Raw genomic sequence first — 19,505 nt, forward strand, 5'->3', positions numbered from 1 at the left:
TTTTCGAAGGAGGAAGTCGAGAGGTTTTACCTGATTTCAGGAGGTTGTGTGACCCAAATTCTTGGGGATAGACTGGAAAAGGAGCGGTTGTATGTTGTCTTTTCGTTGAACCTCTGTTGTTTCAACAGTAGGAAGTTGGCGCCTCTTAAGGCACAATTACCCTGAGTTACTTCCTGGGGGATGGTAGATCATGTGCAGTTTGCACACAGACTTGTCATTGTTTCATATTTTTATACCTATGTATTCACATAAGGACAATGTAGTGGTTTGTGCAGGTTTCAAGGTGAGGGTTAAGCAGTAGATTCATGTTATGTCACCACGGTTCAGTTAAGATTTGGAGGTTGAGATCTTGTGCGAGGATCAAATTGGCGATATCAGCTATGTGTCTTACTGCAGACCTGCAGTTAAGAAGCACAGACTTGATATAATATTTTGTTACTATTGTCTCTTGGTGGTTATAAGGGCCTGTAATAGATTGTGTTTGTTCTAGGTTCTGTAGTTGAGACTGGGTTCTCTGAGTGGGTTGGAGGGAATAGTTTGGATAGTGAGTGACCAGGGTGATGAGTCCTTATGTTTAGTGGTATATGATAACAGAAGAGAGAGAATGTTAGCCTCAGGTAAATGGTCTGCAACGTTCTGGGGTCAGGAGGAGGGATTGGGATAAGATCTAGATAGGTGAGTTCTCAATTATCCATGTCTCATGCCAGGAGCATTGGTCTTGTCCTTGTGAATGGTTTATATAGTTTAGAGTGTGGGGTCTGTTAATCCCAGCGGTCGGGTAGGGATTCCAAAGTTTCTCAAGCTTTGAGGTGATGTGTGAAAGGTTCTGGAGATCTATGCTCCGGCTCATGGCTATTTCAAGACTGCAGTATGAGATCAGTACATGTGCTACTCACAGATTTCTGCTCATCCTTCCATGAATGATGGAAGTGCAGACATCTGTCCCTACCATGCCCAGTGACAAGCCCCACTTTCTCAGCTTCCTAAATCCCGATTTTATAATATATTGTGAAGTCACTATATACTAGGGTTCGACCTATCATCCTTGGTGTGGTCTTAGCCCAAACTTTTTGTCTTCACCTCTGTTTTCTGAATTTCGTTTTTTGTATGCATTAGGACTCTGCGCACTTTAGCACTGCTAAACAGTGCTAAAGTGGTTGTGTCCTCTCCTTCAAACATGGCACAATTGGCTTACACCTTATTGGCATATTTAATTTACTTATAGCCTCTGGTGTATATATACAGTACTAAAATTACCCAGGGCCTGTAAATTAAATGCTGCTAGTGAGAGTGTGCTGCTCATTGTGCCACCCACTTAGGTAGCATTGTGAAACGTGCCCCAGGACTGCCATTGGAGGCTGCGGGGAAGTTTTCAAACTATTCATTCGACTTGGCAAAATAAACCTTTTACCAGGACTAAATCTTCCTTTGTAATACATATGTCACCCTTAATTTAGGCCCTAAAATATTCATATGAGTGTAGTGTATTTAGAAAGTAGAATATGGGTTTTCAAGTTTGACATGCAGTGGTAGAGAAAAATTCCTAAATTCATTTTTCACTACTTTACGGCCTACTGTTCCCATTGGATACCATCAAGTTACCTTATTACATTTAATAACTGCTAATTTTTTATTAGAGCAGGTTGAAATATCATGTTTAGGCACAAATATATTGTAATTCAAAATCCTCTTTAACTGTAAAGTTGGATTCTAAGTTACAATTCTGAAAATGTAACTGTTAGAAAGTTGGCATTTTCTTGCCTTAACCATTTGGTGCATGTTGCCAATGTCCTGTGTCATATGACTATAAATGGCATAGGTTTTGGGCTTTGTTTATTTCTCCTAGACAGTGAGACTAAGGGGGTCTAGGTGTGCAATGGTTGGCAGGATGTGGCATCCTGCCAGGATGGTTGGGGCAGAGCTGTTCCCTGTCCCATTTACATTCCGAAGGGCTTGCCTCTAACATACACATAGGAATCTGACACTCCTGACTTCTTGGAGCCTGGGCCGGGAAAGGGAAGAATTTTCCAGAAACAGAGGTGTGGGTATCCTAGAAGATTACCCCATTTCAAAGGCGGGCTCTCCGTATAAATATTAGCCCCTTAGAGCATCTCTTTAGTGCTCTCATAGACCTGTGGAAGGCTTTAGAGTGATTGCTGTGGACCTCAAGAGAACTGCCCTGCTGCTTGAGGCCTTCCTTGAACCTTAGAGGAATGCCCTGCTGCTTGAGGCCTACAATGGTGCTATAACCCAGTACTATGAGAGTGACTGTAAGGGCTAGTTGGCTGGCCTACTGCATGAGCTATGGGGAGATAACAAGCTCCAGAGACCATGAACCCTGCACCTTCCCTCTGCAAGTAGTGCCCCCCAAGTAATTGACTCTTGGCTGTGGTGTTAATTGTGCTGCTCCTGCCTAACCCTAAAAGTTGAGACTTTTCATTAGGAAGTGACCTGAGACCAGACAGGGGACTGGTACCTACCTGCTTGCCTATCCGCCCAAGTTGTGCCAGCAGTCAGCCTGACTCCACAGTAACCTCCGCTATATTCTTCTCTACAGCAGCAAATCTTGTTCAGTAAGATCTCTCCTTGCATGTATCTGTCCTCATGGAGCCCTCTTCGGCTACAGTCTGCAGCTTCACCCAACTGGAGATTTTCAACTTCCAAAAAAGTGACGAAGTGCGAAGGTAGAAATCTTCACTGCAACTCCATCCAGTAGTTCCCCAATGACAATGCATCCTCCTCAGACACTACTGGATGCTTTGCCCCACCGAACATTACCCTTTCAGGAACTTTTCTTCAAAATTTCTTCTAAGTCTAAAGGTAAGCCAAGAGCAGGCCCAATTCACTTTGTGAATCCATCCAACCCTCTATCATGATCAGTCTTAACTTTTGGCTTTGGCCTGGTCTCACATAACCAGATACCTCCAGTTAGTATTTTGAATTTTTAGTCACTTTTTTTCAGCTAAAAATCAAAACTCACATTCTACTGGTTGGATTTCCTTCATGTTGGTACCATTTTATTTATTAAAATGATTTCTGTTGTTCTAAGTTGTTGTGGGATTTTTTAATGATATGTTTTTACTTTATTATTGTTTGGGTGCTGCATAAATACTCAACACATTGCCTCTAAGTTAAGCCTGACTGCTTTTGTGCCAAGCTACCAGCGGGTTAAGCACAAATTAATTGTTGACTTTTTGTGGTTCACCCTTGCAGGGATTATGATTGTTACTTGAGAAGGATCTTAGCCCCCCTCAGTCAAAAAACACAATTTCCTACACAAAGAATTAGCAATGGAGACTTTCCAACCTGACAATAGTCACAAAAAGAAATCATAGCCCACTCCTACTAAAAATACCATTGTTGCAGCTGATGTGGTCCTGAGCGATGGTTGGGCTCTGTCATGAGCTTGTTGGGCAGACAGGGAGAAACTGTTGGACCAACAGAAAGACAAGGGCAGATGCAAGTGAAGGTCTCCTTCGAACATATAACTCCTGATTCACAAAGATAACTTAAACTTTTGAGTGAATTCACAAATTTTTGGCTATTTACAAAATCTAATTGTAAAGTTACTCCAAAAGTGTAACTTACATGCCTCCACCAAATTAAAAGGCCTGAGGGGTATTCACAAGCTGCAGGGGTTATTCAAAAATATAACTTATACTTCTCAGCAACTTAAATGTGTAACTCATTCTTACACTTTTGAGTAACTTTACTGCTTCTGGCAATTCACAAAATCAGAGTGTAAAGTTTCTGTGCTGGTTGAGAGTTCCTGCTTACTTTGTGGGAATTTGTTTGGTCATTATCGGTTTGGTGTAGATTGGGTTTCTAACTTTGCTGACTTTCTGGTTCCCTGGTGAGCTTCTGACTGCTGGCACTGTGTGAACAACTCACTGCTGTACCTATTTGGGACTGTGTGGTGTTGTTTTCTGTGTTTGGCATGTCTTTCATCTTCATTGGCTCTTTGATGAAGTTGGGGCCTTCTGTGAATGTGGATTCCCCCTGTAACAGTGAAGCTGAGAGTGGCCTTTTTCTGTGTGTTCTCCTTACAGGGAGTGTGACCAAAATGTACCTATCCACTGTGAGGCACTAAAGCCCCCTTCACAGGAAGATAGGTCAGTGCCCTGCTTTTTTAGGTCTGAGTTACCCTGGACTTTTTGATTTTACTTAAATAATATGTATCATATACTTATTTAAAGGGGCTTTCAACCACCTCTCTTCATCTATTAGTAAATTGTTCTGTCATTCCCATTTTGCGTCTGCCCACCACAGCATATAGCATGTGGCAATGGGGCAGTCTACTTACGCCTTTAGTTAACAACACTTTGAGTCACTGCATTTTGTATTTTCCATTTTGCTCTTTCACAAGGTGGACATGCGTGTACAACTCAGTTCCAGTGGGTCATTGTAAAATGTGTTTGAAGAGGCACATTCCAGCTTCATCAGTTCCCATCTCTTTCCATTGCTGTTTTAAATGTCTTTTAAAATGACTGCCTTTATCTCACAACATAAGAAATTGCATTTGTGGACTATGATTACCCATGTTTTTTTAATAAAAGTTGCCCTGGAAGAAATCTAAACTTTATTGTGTTTAATTTGCAGTACACTTGTAATAGTTTTACTTAACCATGGGTGGGGTATAATTTGAGTTTTAGTATCCAATATTTTATACTGTGAACCCTCTTTCTTTTCTTTCTTTCCTTTCTTTGTTTCCTTTCTTTCTTCATTTTTTTTCAGTTTTTCTTTTTCTTTCTTCCTTTCTTTCTTTTTATTTTTAGCCTTTTTTCCCCTTTTTCCTTTTTTCTTATTGCTATCTTTTTTGCTTTAATTTCATCATTCTTGCTTGCATTTCTTTTTTCTTTTGTTCTTTCTTTCCTCCTTTCTTTTTTGTCTTCTCCCTTTTCTCTTTCCTTTCTTCCTTTCTTTCTCTTTGCCTCTTTCCAACTTTCATTTCTTCCATGCTTTCTGTTTTTCCTTCTCTCTTTCATTATTTCTTTGTTATTTTTTCTTCTTTTTTGCCTTCTTTCCATTTTTCTTTCAATTTTTTTGCCTTTTGTTTTTCTTTCCTTATTTTCTTTTGTCTTCTTCCTTTCTTTCCTTCTTTCTTTCTTTCTTTCTTTCTTTCTTTCTTTCTTTTTCTTAGTGTCTCCACTCCCTAGCTACTAGACTTGGTGCTTGTGGTTTGTTCCCTGGCTCCCCATGGTGGTTCTGATTTGGGTTGACAAGTGCCACTTCAATGCTGGGTTAGTTCTTCTTTTGTGTTTGTGTTTTATCTATCTTTTAGAATCTCCCATTATTCCCTATTGGACATGGTGTTTGTAAGTCATTCCCTAATTTCTTCTGCCTTCTTATCTGTGCTTTTGGCCCACGATTGTGAGGGTTAGGGTTTTGGGGATGGCCTCCATGTACAAGCCCTATCATATTTGTGGATCCTGTGAAGCATATCGCAGTCTTGCTGCAGACTACCTCCCTTCCCTCTTTTCCTTAGGTTTCCTTGTGCCATTGTTAACACTGAATTTTACTAATGAATATTCATGTATTCTGAATGTTGAATTTGCATATAAGATGAGTTAACGTAGAGAAATAACAAACACATTTGAAATGCCGCCTACTTGCGTGGCCGCCAATGTTCACGATGTGTACTTATTAATAGCTTATTAATATAAAATGTTGAGAAAAGATTTGCATTAATGTAGTAGTATGTATTATGTATCAGCTTTACTAATCATAGGTCTTACTTTAGCGATGTCTTGGGCCTAGTTGCACGGCCTCATGTCTAACTGCATTTCTTAGGTGATTATAAAATGGCTGCTTAGAGGATTAAACTGTGATTTTCCACTGTACTGACCAAATGCTCGTAGCTGAAATTCTTTCTCAGGAGAACTGCTTGCTAGAGTATATTGTACTACTTAGGGATACAATGTATAACCTAGTGTGTGTAAAGGTGACCTTCCCAGGAGAAGACAATGGATGCACTGACTGAAGTACAAGCTGATAGAAAATTGTTACCTGATGAGCGCAATGATGAGAAAAAGAGAAGCCAGACTGCACTGAGAAGAGACACTCAGTTTGCCATTTGCCCTTTTCTTCCTTAACCTCGTCGAGACACGATTAGCTATTATTCTTTTCCGAACCGCATGAAGAGACCTTGCTTTTCCTGAACTTTAATGCTGAATTCCAGTGCCTTGCTGACTGAACTGATGTCCTACTGACGAAGACTGTCGCAGCTTGCTGAACCATACTGAGGCAAGATATATAATGATGTTAATGTGTTATGTCTATTTGCTTTTGTCCCCAGGTACCAACCGCTAATTTTGAGAGAGCCATAGTTAGATGTTTTTCCAAATTTGTCATGACTAAATTGTTTTGCATGAATTCCAAACATGCTATTCTAATCTGAGGTTAGTTAGGTTACTCACTGATGATGCTCGCTACATGTAATAACAGTTAATGTCTTTTCTTTGCTGGAATCTCAATGTATGCAATTTTGTTTCCGCAGTTATCCTTGCTATCAATTTGTACTGTAACCTTAGAATGTGTAGTGATCCAAGCCTTAATAAAATGTTGCTTCTTTAGGAGGTTTGGTCAGCCATTATTGTTTCTGTATGTTTACCATTAGATTTTGAGACTAAGGCCCTCATTATGACATTGGCGGTAGGTGCCGCTTAACGCCATACTGTCTACTGCCAACATACCGCGGCTGCAGCGGATACCGCTACCCGTACTATGACCCACACATAGAAATCCGCCAGTATACAGACACACACACAAGTCCGCCAGACCAAAGGTCAGTGATAAACTGGTGGTAGCAAAACCCACACCGTTACGCCAACAGAACTACGCCCACAGCATTATGACCCACGAATCACCTCAGCGGACATTGAACCGCGGTATACCATTGGTGGTACATACCGCTGCTCTCAAAATACACACAACCTAACAAAACAACACCACATTGGACAATTCAAACTACACACACCTGACACACATACACACATCACCCCCACACACCACTATAAAATACACACCCACATTAGCCACAACCCTTTACCACTACAAACAATTTACAACAGAGAGAGAGAGACACACCAGGAGCACCCACAGAACCAGAGCCACAGAACACTATCATCCATACACCATCCACGCACCTCACAGCACACATCCCAACACATCACCCCACACACACTTGCACACACCAAACACACTACACCCATGGTACCACAAAGACACCCCAGGTTCTTGGAGGAGGAGCTAAGGGTCATGGTGGAGGAAATAATCTGGGTAGAGCCACAGCTGTATTGATCACAGGTGCAGCAGACATCCATTGCAAGGAAGATGGAGGGGGACCGTTGACAGGGTCAATGCCGTGGGACAGCACCCCAGAACAGGGATGACATCAGGAAGAGGTGGAATGACCTACGGGGGAAGGTGCGTTCCGTGGTTGTGTCACGTAGGCTCTCATTATCTTAATGAGACTACTGGATTTTGAGCAACAAGATCGTCCACGATGTAGGGGTCTAAGTCTAGCCCACGGTAGATGACGCTTGTCACTCCAAATCCAGGTTTTGCTCCGGCTAACTAGCAGTGCCTCATCTCTTTCAAATGGTAGAGACAATTGGGCAGCCGAGCGCATGACATCTCAGTACTTCTCAGGGAAGTCGTGGTCACTCAGGTCACAACCTGTTCTCTCATACACAGTGCGGTCTCATATATAAATGACAATGGAGGCAGTACAAGTTTTAAAGATTGGTTTAATAAAATGACTGCATTTCAGATAACAAAGCATGAGCTGCAATTACCAGAACTAAACAACACAATAATATTAAAAATAGTAACGATGAGAGTGAAGCACAAGAATAAGGCTATCATACTGCTGCTAGATTATTCTCTCTCTAAGTTATATTTCGAGCACAGCATGTTAAGCTCTAAGCCTGCCTTTCAGGTTTCCCCCGGGAGGACATCAACCCTCATACCTGAGCAAAGGCCTGTAATCTGCATCAGCATCTGCAATGGGCCATTCAGCATACCGTGTGGTTCCCTGGCTGGAATCTCCCTCTTGACGTGTACTAGGACTAGAAAGTGTTTTTATAACTAACACCCAGATGTTCTAAGAAAATGTCCCTACGTAAGGATGTGTATTTTCTACGAATACTGGAGAGTAGTTTTCTACCACGTTTACCTGCAATGTACCAGACTGTAGCCTTGACTGAAGCACAGGACGATCAAGAATGCATTATTTGAGAACACAGTGCGATAGAAGAATTTAAAACAAGACCGTAAAAACTGGTTATTGTAAAATAACAATGTGAAGCTGCATAAAGTATATCTAGGGCAAAGTGCACAGCAGCCTAGTATGTTAAATTGACGTGCATGGAGCTATACTTGAAATGGCTACACAACAGTTGCAAGACACCATAGCTGTAGAGAGGACTGGCGGTGGACCCCCACCTCCTCCCTCACAACTAACAACATGGGAGGAGCAAGTGTTGGCAATCATGCATACTGAGGGCTTGGCAGGAGTAGCAGGAGGACTGGACTCTGGTAAGTCAACTCTTTACTACTTTCACCCCACTACCTGCAGGCCATCACAAACCCCCACCCCTACCCTCACCACCATCACCCCACCACTTCACATACACCCCACCATCACAACCCACCCATCCCAGTACCCAGCATGCACCACCAATGCATGTACATCCTTCACAGCCCTACATGGACACCCATAACTAAAGCATGCACATTGGAGAGAATAACCTAGCCAACAAAATCACTACTCACACAAGGCAAAGCTGACGGCAATCACAACCATACAGGGCAACACACCCATGCACAAGATGTCACACGCAGAAACAATAACACTGCATTTACATCCCCACAGGTCCCCCACCTCATGTCACCGGAGAGGAGGTGCCAGCAACATCCAGTCCCCCCACAGAAGAGGCCCACAGTGATGCCAGCAGCTCTGCATGCCTGGATCAGGATGACCAACCTGACCCATCAGGGACCTCTGGACAGTCGGTTACCCAGGCACAGTCCCATCCCACCACAGAGCCTCCCCACTCAGGAAACACCAGCACAGCACCCACCCAGCGGGCACATACCACTGTCTCCAGGACACGTCAATCAGCAGTGTGTCCACCACTACAGGGACCCCAGGCAACTCCACAAACATAGGACGATCAGGGACCTGCGGTCAGTGGCCTTGGGCACACGGTTCAGGGGAGAGGCACAGGACATCAAGGAAGCTGGGAGGACTGCTGTGCGACAGGGGGAGGACAGACTCAGGGAACCAACTCCCCACGAGGCACACACTAACATCCTGGGAGCATACCACCATTCCCAGGAGACCATGGGCCAGATACTGGCCAAGTTGCAGGAGACCCAGCGGCTGCAGGAGGGACGGTACCTGGGGATCAGGGAGGACCTGAGGGACATCCACACCACCCTGGTCACCATTGCAGGGGTACTGACAGACATGGCCAACACCATGAGAGAGGCAGTGGCACACCAACGGGCCCCTGACACTAGCCACACTGATGAACAGCCTTCCACCTCTGCTGACGCTACTGGACAGGAGGCCCCGCCACAGAAACAACAGGCCATCAGCACCCCACCCCCTGCAGAAGGAGAACCACCCCGCAAAACGGTCCCTGCGATCCAGGCAGAAGCCAGAGAACATTGCCAAGACCTCTGCCAAGGAAATAAGACTCTCCTGATTGTCACCCTTGTGTCCCACTCTATCACCCTGTCCACCTTGAACTGACATTGCACCCCTTCCTATGCCCCCTTGGACAGTGTACCTGTGATACCAATTGACGCTATCCAGGACTTTCCTCTACCATCACCCAAGCCCATTGCACATCCCCATTTACTTCTCAGCAATGAAATAAACACCCTTGGAAAAAACAAGTATGGAGTATGTCAATGATTTAAGGATGTGGTTGTTCCACAATCTGTAGACATTACAAATAGAATGTACAGTGATGTATACATAGTTATGACCTGTAATGTGCTGCAGTCAGTACACCAGGAGCCACAGGAGGACACAAACATCTACAAATAGACATGTTAAAGAGTACAATAAGAGGCCTTTGTAGTGGAAACAGCAGCCAGCCAGAGAAAATTTACTTCACAAAACAGCAATGGAAGGTGAGGTTACAGTGTCTTACCTGTGTGTCACTGGAAGTACTGTTGTATTATAGTTGTTCTGTTGTCCACATCCTCTTCCTCTGCCTCCTCTTCATTACTGTCTACAGTCACCAACGCTGCCACACTACCATCTCCAGCCTCATCCTCCTGCAGAAAAGGCACCTGGCGTCTCAAGGCTAGGTTGTGCAACATGCAACAATGATCTGGCAGACCTTCTTAGGTGAGTAGCACAGGGGTCCACCTGTCAGATGGAGGCACCTGAACCTGGCCTTCAGGAGGCCAAAGGTGCGCTCAATGATCCTCCTTGTTTGCCCATGTGCCTCATTGTAACGTTCCATGAGAGGTTGGGATAACCAGAGTCACCTGCAAATATCGAAGGATACCTGTTAGCCGGACACTCACCCTTAGGGCCAACCCCACACCCATATACCAACATACACTGGGTGGAGATCTTGGGCTCACCTATTAGCCACACCCAGTGCCTCTGGAGTTAAGCCATCACATATGGGATGCTGCTATTCCTCAGGATATAGGCATCATGCACAGACCCAGGATACTTTGCATTCACATGGGAGATGTACTGGTCCACCAGGCACACTATCTGCACATCATAGAGTGAAAGCTCTTTCGATTTCTATACACCTGTTCATTTCTCCGGGGGGGTACAAAGGCAATATGTGTACCATCAATAGCACCAATGATGTTGGGGATATGTCCCATAGCATAGAAGTCAGCCTTCACTGTGGCCAAATCCTCCACCTGGGGGAAAACAATGTAGCTGCCCATGTGTTTCATCAGGGCAGATAACACTATGGTCAGCATTTTTGAGAACATAGGCTGTGACATCCCTGCTGCGATGGCCACTGTCGCTTGGAAGGAGCCACTTGCCAGGAAATGGAGCACTGATAGGACTTGCATAAGAGGGGGGATCCCAGTGGGGTGACAGATAGCTGAGATCAGGTCTGACTCCAATTGGGCACACAGCTCTTGGATTGTGGCTCTATCAAGTCTGGAGGTGAGGATAATGTGCCTGTCCCCCATTGTTGCCAGGTCCACCAGGTGTCTGTACACGGGGGTATGTCTCCATCTCCTATTCATCCCCAGCGGTTAAACTCTACGATGAAAAACGGAGAGTAGATGGTCAAATTCAAACATCTCCTCAGAGTAAAATGCCTTGCATGTTGTGACAGAAACAGTATGTTAACGTGTAGTCCTGTAAATGTGCCTATGTCTGCTGTGACGCAGTTAGGTGCCATGGCCTGTTCCCCCCTGAAATGGCAGCCGCCTGACCTGTGTGGAGGGGCAAGCAGAAATTAGATAATTCCGCTACATTGTGCGCCGTTGCGGGAGGCGGTCGAGGACCGCCGTACAACACCTCATTGGTTATGATTGGGCCCTATGGGTTCCAGTAGCCAATGGTGATGTACACCGGCGGTGACGGTACGCACCGCTGCGGATGTGACCGTCATTTTCTATCAGTTCACTCACTTACTATCTGACCTTCAACAGGAGAGGACCTACACTGCAAGTGATGCTGTGACCTGTGTCTGGAAGCGACCATGGCTCGAGTGTATGGGGAAAGGGCCCCTGCCTTCACTTTGGAGGAGTTGGAGAGACTGGTGGATGGGGTCCTACCCCAATACCGTTTAGTGTATGGTCCTCCAGACCAACAGGTGAGTACACTGTGAGCACGATGCATGGGGCATGAATGCATGGAGTGCTGTGTGTGTAAGCCTCGTGTAAAGGGGGGTCTGAGGGGTCCTGGGCAGAGTGCTGCATGTATGGTGGTCAATGTCTTTGCGTAGGGGGGTGGAAGGGATGTGGTGGGCCATGAGTGTAACAGGCCGGACGGTGTGCTGATACCATTTCCTATGTATCATTGTCTGCAGGTCAGCGCCCATCAGAAAAAGGGTTTTGGCGTGCCATCACGAAGGACGTGCGGATCTTGGGGGTCTTTGACAGGCGGAGGATCTGTGCCGCTGGGCAAAGAAGACGGTGGAGGCCCAGCTGGGGATGGCCTCCCAACGAGGAAGGGCTGCCCGTCGAACCCTGACCCCCCTGATGTTCCGCATCCTGGCTGTGGCCTATCCAGAGTTGGATGGGCGCTTGAAGGCATCACAGCAGCCACAAGGGGGTGAGTTTCAGAATCAAAAAATTGCATGTGGTGAGGTGTTATCTGAGTGGGGGATGTGGGCCTGTGGGTGACCCTAGGCCAGGACAAACATGACAGGCTAGGTTTCATGTTGGGCAGGGTCTGATGCACTCCAGCAGGATCCTGTGGGTTTCAGGTGTGCTGCTATTGGCGTTAGGCATTGTACTCCATGGCCTAAAGACTAGCATTGTAACTGGTAGTGCATGGCATAGTGCATAGGGCTGTTCCATGTGTGTTGTGTACGCCAAGGGTGGTGTTGTTGCTGTCATTGACCAATTGTATCCCCTGTCTCTGCCCCCCCTTTTTGTTTTGTCACCCTGTTCTTGTGTGCATTAGCATCATCTGGCAGAGGAGCAGGGGCACCGTCGACCGGTGGAGCTGCATCCCACATGGCCCATTATACCAAATCCACTGACGGTGTGGGCACCAGTGAGACGGAGGGCGAGGGGAGCACTACGGCAAACACTGGAGGGGACAGTTCGGACAGCGACACCTCCTCCGATGGAAGCTCCCTGGTGGTGGCAGACAGCTCTGTGGCCACACCAACTACAGGTACAGCCGCCACCCCGTACCAGCACCGCCCTGCCAGCAAGCCCCTCAGTGTGTTTCCGTGCCCGCTCACCCAGGAGAGTGGGCATCTCCTTCACCTCGGGCACCTCAGTCCCTGTCCCAGTCACCCCTGCTGCCCTCCGTGAGGAGTCTATCGACCTCCTGCGATCCATCTCTGTTGGGCAGTCAACCACAGTGAATGCCATCCAGGGTTTGACAGGGCATTTGCAACAAACAAATACATTCCTAGAGGGCATTCACTCTGGTGTGGCGGCCTAACAGAGATCATTCCAGGCTCTGGCCAACTCCCTGATGGCAGCCATTTTCCCTGTCTCTAGCCTCCCCTCTCCAACCTCGTCTACCCAGTCCCATTCCCCTCAACCCCAGCCTATCTCAAGCACACTATCAGACCAGCATGCACCAAAATCAACACACAGAAGTGGCTCAGGCAAACACAAGCACCACACTTCATCCCACAGGCACTCACACAAGCACCATCCAGATGAAGACACACCAACATCCACTGCCTCCACTGTATCCCCCTCCTCCACCATCACGTCTATCACTACACGCCCCTCACTGGCAGTCACCACCCCCACATCAATGCACACATCGCCTGAGTTTTCTCCAACTGTGTCTGTGCCCCCTCCTCCCAAAGTACACAAACTCAAGCACCCAGACACTCAACAGCCATCCACCGCATGACAGCATCCAGCCAATGCACCTGCACCCAAGCACAGCATACAGACACCTCCTACCACCACTCCCTCTTCCTCCACTCGCCCCAGTGTCCCTAAAAAGCTTTTCCTCTCCACCATTGACCTATTCCCTGCCCCTCCCCCTCATCCTTCACTTCGGGCCAGGGTGGTCAAGACCCAGGCTGGTACCTCAGCCACCCAGTCCACCTGTCGTTTCTGCAGCCTCTGCAGTTGTGAGAGGCTCAGAGAAGACACCCATCCACACAGCCAGTGTGCCTGCACCAGCTGCCAAGGGCAAAAAGGGAGCACCAGATGGCAAAGGCAAGGAGGCACCACCAGCTGGCAAAGGCAAGGAGGCACCCGAGCTGGCAAAAGCAAGGAGGCACCACCAGCTTGCAAAAGCAAGGAGGCACCGCAAGCTGGCAAAGGCAAGAAGGGGCCACCAGCTGCCAAGGGCAGGAAGGGGCCACCAGCTGCCAAGGGCATTGACAAAGGCACAGATGCCGCAGGCAGGATGGATATGGAGCCTGGTGCTGGAGCAGCATGTGAGCAAACAACACCAGCCATGGCACTTCAGATGTCCGAGGCTGCAGGGGAAGGGCAGCACCGCCGTCAGCACCACCGCCAGCACCATCGCCTGCACCACCGCCAGCACCGCCACCTGCACCAGCACCACTGCCAGCAGCAGCAGCCCCAGTAGGCAGCCGCCGAGGCCGCAGGGGAAGGGCTGGAGCCACCCCCCACCACAGGCAGAACCGCCGACAGCACCGCCTCCTGCACCGGCACCAGCACCACTGCCAGCAGCAGCAGCCTCAGTGGGCAGCCGTCTGAGTCTGCAAGGGAAGGGCTGGAGCCACCCCCCACTACAAGCAGCACTGCCACCAGCACTGCCGCCAGCACCGCCAACTGCACCGCCGCCAGCATCGCCACCTGCACCACCACCAGCACCACTGTCAGCAGCAGCCCCAGTGGGCAGCTGTCCGAGGCTGCAGGGGAAGGGCTGGAGCCTTCCCCCACCACAAGCAGCACCGCCGCCATCACCACCGCCAGCATCGCCACCTGCACTGCCACCAGCACCAATGCTAGGAGCAGCAGCCCCAGTGGGCAGCCGTCAGAGGCTGCAGGGGAAGGGCTGGAACCACCCCCTACCACAGGCAACACCGCCGCCAGCACCGCCACCTGCACCGCAACCAGCACCACTGCCAGCAGCAGCAGCCCAAGTGGGCAGCCGTCCAAGGCTACAGGGGAAGGGCTGGAGCCTCCCCCTACCACAGGCAGCACTGCCGCAGGCACCACCGCCAGCACCACCACCTGCACCGCCGCCAGCATCGTCACCTGCATCACCACCAGCACCACTGCCAGCAGCAGCAACCCCAGTGGGCAGCCGTCCAAGGCTGCAGGGGAAGGTCTGGGGCCTTCCCCCACCACAGGCAGCACCACCGCCAGCACCGCCACCTGCACTGCCACCAGCATCGCCACCTGCAATGCCACCAGCACCACTGCCAGCAGGAGCAGCCCCAGTGGGCAGCCGTCAGAGGCTCCAGGGAAAGGGCTGGAACCACCCCCACCACAGGCAGCACCGCCGCCAGCACCACCACCTGCACTGCAACCAGCACCACTGCCAGCAGCCCCAGTGGGCAGCCGTCCAAGGCTACAGGGGAAGGGCTGGAGCCTCCCCCTACCACAGGCAGCACTGCTGCAGGCACCACTGCCAGCACCGCCACCTGCACCGCCGCCAGCACCGCCACCTGCACCACCACCAGCACCCCTGCCAGCAGCAGCAGACCCAGTGGGCAGCCGTCCAAGGCTGCAGGGGAAGGGCTGGAGCCTCCCCCCACCACAGGCAGCACCGCCACCAGCACCGCCACCTGCACCACCACTGCCAGCAGCAGCCCCAGTGGCCAGCCGTCCAAGGCTGCAAGGGAAGGGCTGGAGCATCCCCCCACCAATGGCTACACCACCGCCAGCACTGCCACTGCCATCACTGAGCAGCCGTCACCGACAGCTGGCAGTGTGTAGTCGTGCCTCCATGGGCTGCAGTGCATCCTGGCCCCTGCAAAAACTGTAGGCTTGACACCCAGGTGAGAGACTGTGACCTTGCACTCCCCAAGATCTGCATCACATGGCAAAAAGCCCCCTCAAGAACCAGTGGAAGAAGGCATCCACTCACCCCCTCCTTGCCAGGATGAAGCACACTGGGCACAAACCCCCCTCCAGAACCAGTAGAAGAAGAAATCCACTCACCCCCTCCATGCCAGGATGAAGCATACTGGGCACAAAGCCCCATCCAGAACCAGTGGGGAAGGCATCCACTTGAGAGACTGTGGCTTTGCACTCCCCAGGACCAAGCATTGGGCAGACCACCAACTAGAGACCCTGTGGCTTTGCACCCCCCAGGACCAGGCAGTGGGCAGACCACCCACTAGAGAGATTGTGGCTTTGCACTCCCCAGGACCAGGCAGTGGACAGACCACCCACAGGCAGGGTTAGCACTCCCCAGGAGCAAGCAGTGGGCAGACCACCCAGTAGAGAGACTGTGGCTTTGCACTCCCCTGGAGCAAGCAGTGGGCAGACCACCCACTAGAGAGACTGTGGCTTTGCACTCCCAGGAGCAAGCAGTGGGCAGACCACCCACTAAAGAGACTGTGGCTTTGAACTCCCTAAGACCAGGCAGTGGGCAGACCACCCACTAGAGAGACTGTGGCTTTGCACTCCCCAGGACCAAGCAGTGGGCAGACCACCCACTAGAGAGACTGTGGCTTTGCACTCCCCAGGACAGAGTGATGGGCATGGGGCCCCCTCCAGGAGCAGTGCCGTTGTACCATCTTCCGGCTGAGGTGCCCCCTGTTCCCCTTCCCTCTGAAGTGCCTGTGTATTTTCGACCTGATGCCCCAGCAGTGTTCTCTACGTATTGAGAGAGGAGTCAATTGGGGCCTTGGCCTATGTGATATGGTCATGTGGCACACGGACATTATGGACTGGGCAGGGTCCCTCCATTTGTATATATTGTAGATACTGTTTTGTGCTTTCAGGATGTCTTTCTAGAACTTTATATTATTACACTGACTTTACTCACTTCCTTTTGTCCTTGTTTTATTCCTGAGGGGTACAGAGTGGATATGAAATGTTGTTGCATCTGTTTGTGTGTATGGTTTTGGGGGTGGGACTGAGGGTGGAGGTGTTGTGTGCTGCGTGTGTGTGTCATTCTCTTTTTTCTCCCCCCTCCCTTGTGTGCTAGGTGCCATACTCACCGGGGTCATCTTCGCCGCCCGTTGGTATTCCTGGTGTAGGAGGAGGTAAACCAGCATGGGTAACACCTGTAGTTCGAGCTCCATGGTGTCCTGGTTCTTCCTTGAGTGTCCAGAGGTGAGTCGTTTCCCTTCTGTGTACAGTTTCCGCCGTGCTTTTGATGGCGCTGGCACCGCCCCAGAAAAGCTGGCTGATTGGCTTGTTGTACTAGGGTGGGCAGTGCATTGTCTTCTGCCTGGCTCTTGGGGGTTACCGAAACGGTGCTTGTTGCTACCGCCGTGGCGGTCGGTGTGTTAAAGTGGCTGTGGGTGTTGGCGGTTTCCACTGTGGTCATAATTCTATTATTTTTACCACCAGCCTGTTGGCGGTATTACCGCTGCTTTATCACCGACCGCCAGGGTTTTAATGAGGGCCTAAGTTACTTGACATTAGCATTGTTAATATATGGAAATAAATATTCTAACTTTTACATAAAGGTGTGGTTATTCATGACTGAAAGGTCATGGGGAGTGGAAATTACAGATGCCTATTGATTATTGATGTTTTTGATTGTCATTGTCATTGATTTGCATTGGTACAGGGTCTTATGGTGGGAACTACTCTAAGCGCAGTCAAAAGGTCCGTCGACCTTCTAATGCGTCCCTTATAAATTAACCAAATAAGGTCCGACGCGCTAACAGAGATGGTAGCAGAGGTTGATGATTTTTCTCCTTAAGAGTCCATCATAAAGGCCCGGTACATGGTTAGTCTCCCTAAAAGCACATCAGAAGAGTATTTGGAACCAAAGACTTGAATAATAGGTTTCCCCCAAGATGGTAGTGGGGTAAGGGTTAGTCTCCTACAAAGAACAAAGTAATTCATAGATTTGGTAAGAAAGATTTGGTGAAAGTTTGGATTTTTCAGATTCAATGATACAAAGTGGAAAGAAAATGTGCTCCTAAGTACTCAGAATCACTTTCCCAGAACCTTGGAGCTTGCCAATGATTATTTAAAGGATGTTCCTGGCGTTCTAGTGGCAGTGTGAATGAAGTAGGTTTTGCGCTTGCACAGCTTATGCAAATTGCAGGTGAATTGTAATGTTTGTGAGAGTTTAGGGAGTTTGCGTACTCCAAATGAAGTTGTAGAAGGAGTGTGCATGCTCCGAAGTGTGAGAGTAGGGAAGTTGTTGAACTTCACATGTGTGTGGCGCTTTGTGCTAAAAAAATGTCCATGTGGTTGTTGGTATACAGACCATGCATGGTCTAAGACTCCGGAGTATACTGAAAAGTGTATGAGACACTTGGGTTTTTGCTGTAATTTGTCTGGTTTAATAGGTCGATCGGGCGTGGTCGACAAGTCAGAGCGTGAGTTAAAGCAAGTGAAAGGAATTTTCGACTGAAATCTGGTGAGTCCGTTGTGCACCAGGACAGACCCACTGATCAATTGAGAGTAAAATTTGCGGGTCGAATTTTGCTTGTGAATCAGGGAAAATGAGAAAGAAGGAGTAGCTGCTAGAGCAAAACGCCGTCAGTGAAAAATCCGTCAGGTTTCTGAAGCAATTGTGGTACCCTACCTGTAGTAAAAGGACAAATTGGGTTTTGATTTTTGCTTAATGCTCGCAATAATTTTGCATTAGTTTTGTGTGAATCTGAGTTTAGGAGGACATACATTGTTTGAGTGGTAGCTGCTGAAAGGAGTAGGGAGGTCATATTTAGCATGGCCAGAATGGTGATACAAAATCCTGCTGACTGGTAAAGTTGGATTTCATATTACTATTTTAGAAATGCCACTTTTAGAAAGTGAGCATTTCTCTGCACTTAAATCTTTCTGTGCCTTACAACCCATGTCTGGCTAGGTTTAGTTGTCAGCTCCCTCGTGCATTCACTCAGACACACCCCAAACAAAGGATACTCAGGCTCACTTGCATACATCTGGATTTTGAATTGGTCTTCCTGGGCTGAGAGGGTGGAGGGCCTGAAACTTGCATGTCAAAGAACAGTAGCCTGCCCTCACACGAGGGACTGCCACACCCCCTACTAGGACCCTGGCAGACAAGCTTGAACTGAAAAGGGACCTTGTGCACTTCTAAGCCACTCTTTGAAGTCTCCCTCACTTGAAAGTCAAATTTGGGTATTTAAACAGGGCCTCTGCCACTACCAACTCAGACACTTCCTGGAGAAGAAAATTGAACCAGAACCTGCATCCTGCCAAGAAGAACTGCCTGGCTGCCGAAAGGACTCACCTGTCTGCTTTCTGTGAAAGACTGCTGCCTTGCTGTTGCCCTGATGCCTTGCTACTCTCTGGCTGAGGTGAAGAGGTGCTCTCCAAGGGCCTGGATAGAGCTTGCCTCCTGTTCCCTGAAGTCTCAGGGCCAAAAAAGACTTCATCTCTACAAGAAGGACTCCTTGTGTGGCGAAATTCGATGCACAGCCTGCCAGTAATGATGCACAGCCTGCACCACAGTAAACAATTAATCGCACACCAAACCGGAAGGACACAGCCCAACTTCGCATTGAGAAGATGGAAGCAGCGTCAGCGAAGCAACTGGAAATTTGATGCACGGCCCACCGGATCGATGCACAGCCGCACCGGAATGACGCAGCCCAACTTCCAGAGAGGAATCGACGCAGCACCTGCCGTGTGGTAGAAATTTTGACGCAACACCCACCGAATCGATGCAGCTCCTGTGACTTCGTACTGCCAGCGCAGAAAATCCACGCATTGTCCCAGGG

This window comes from Pleurodeles waltl, chromosome 8 (genome assembly GCF_031143425.1).
Source record: "Pleurodeles waltl isolate 20211129_DDA chromosome 8, aPleWal1.hap1.20221129, whole genome shotgun sequence".
In the NCBI taxonomy this organism is placed as follows: Eukaryota; Metazoa; Chordata; class Amphibia; order Caudata; family Salamandridae; genus Pleurodeles; species Pleurodeles waltl.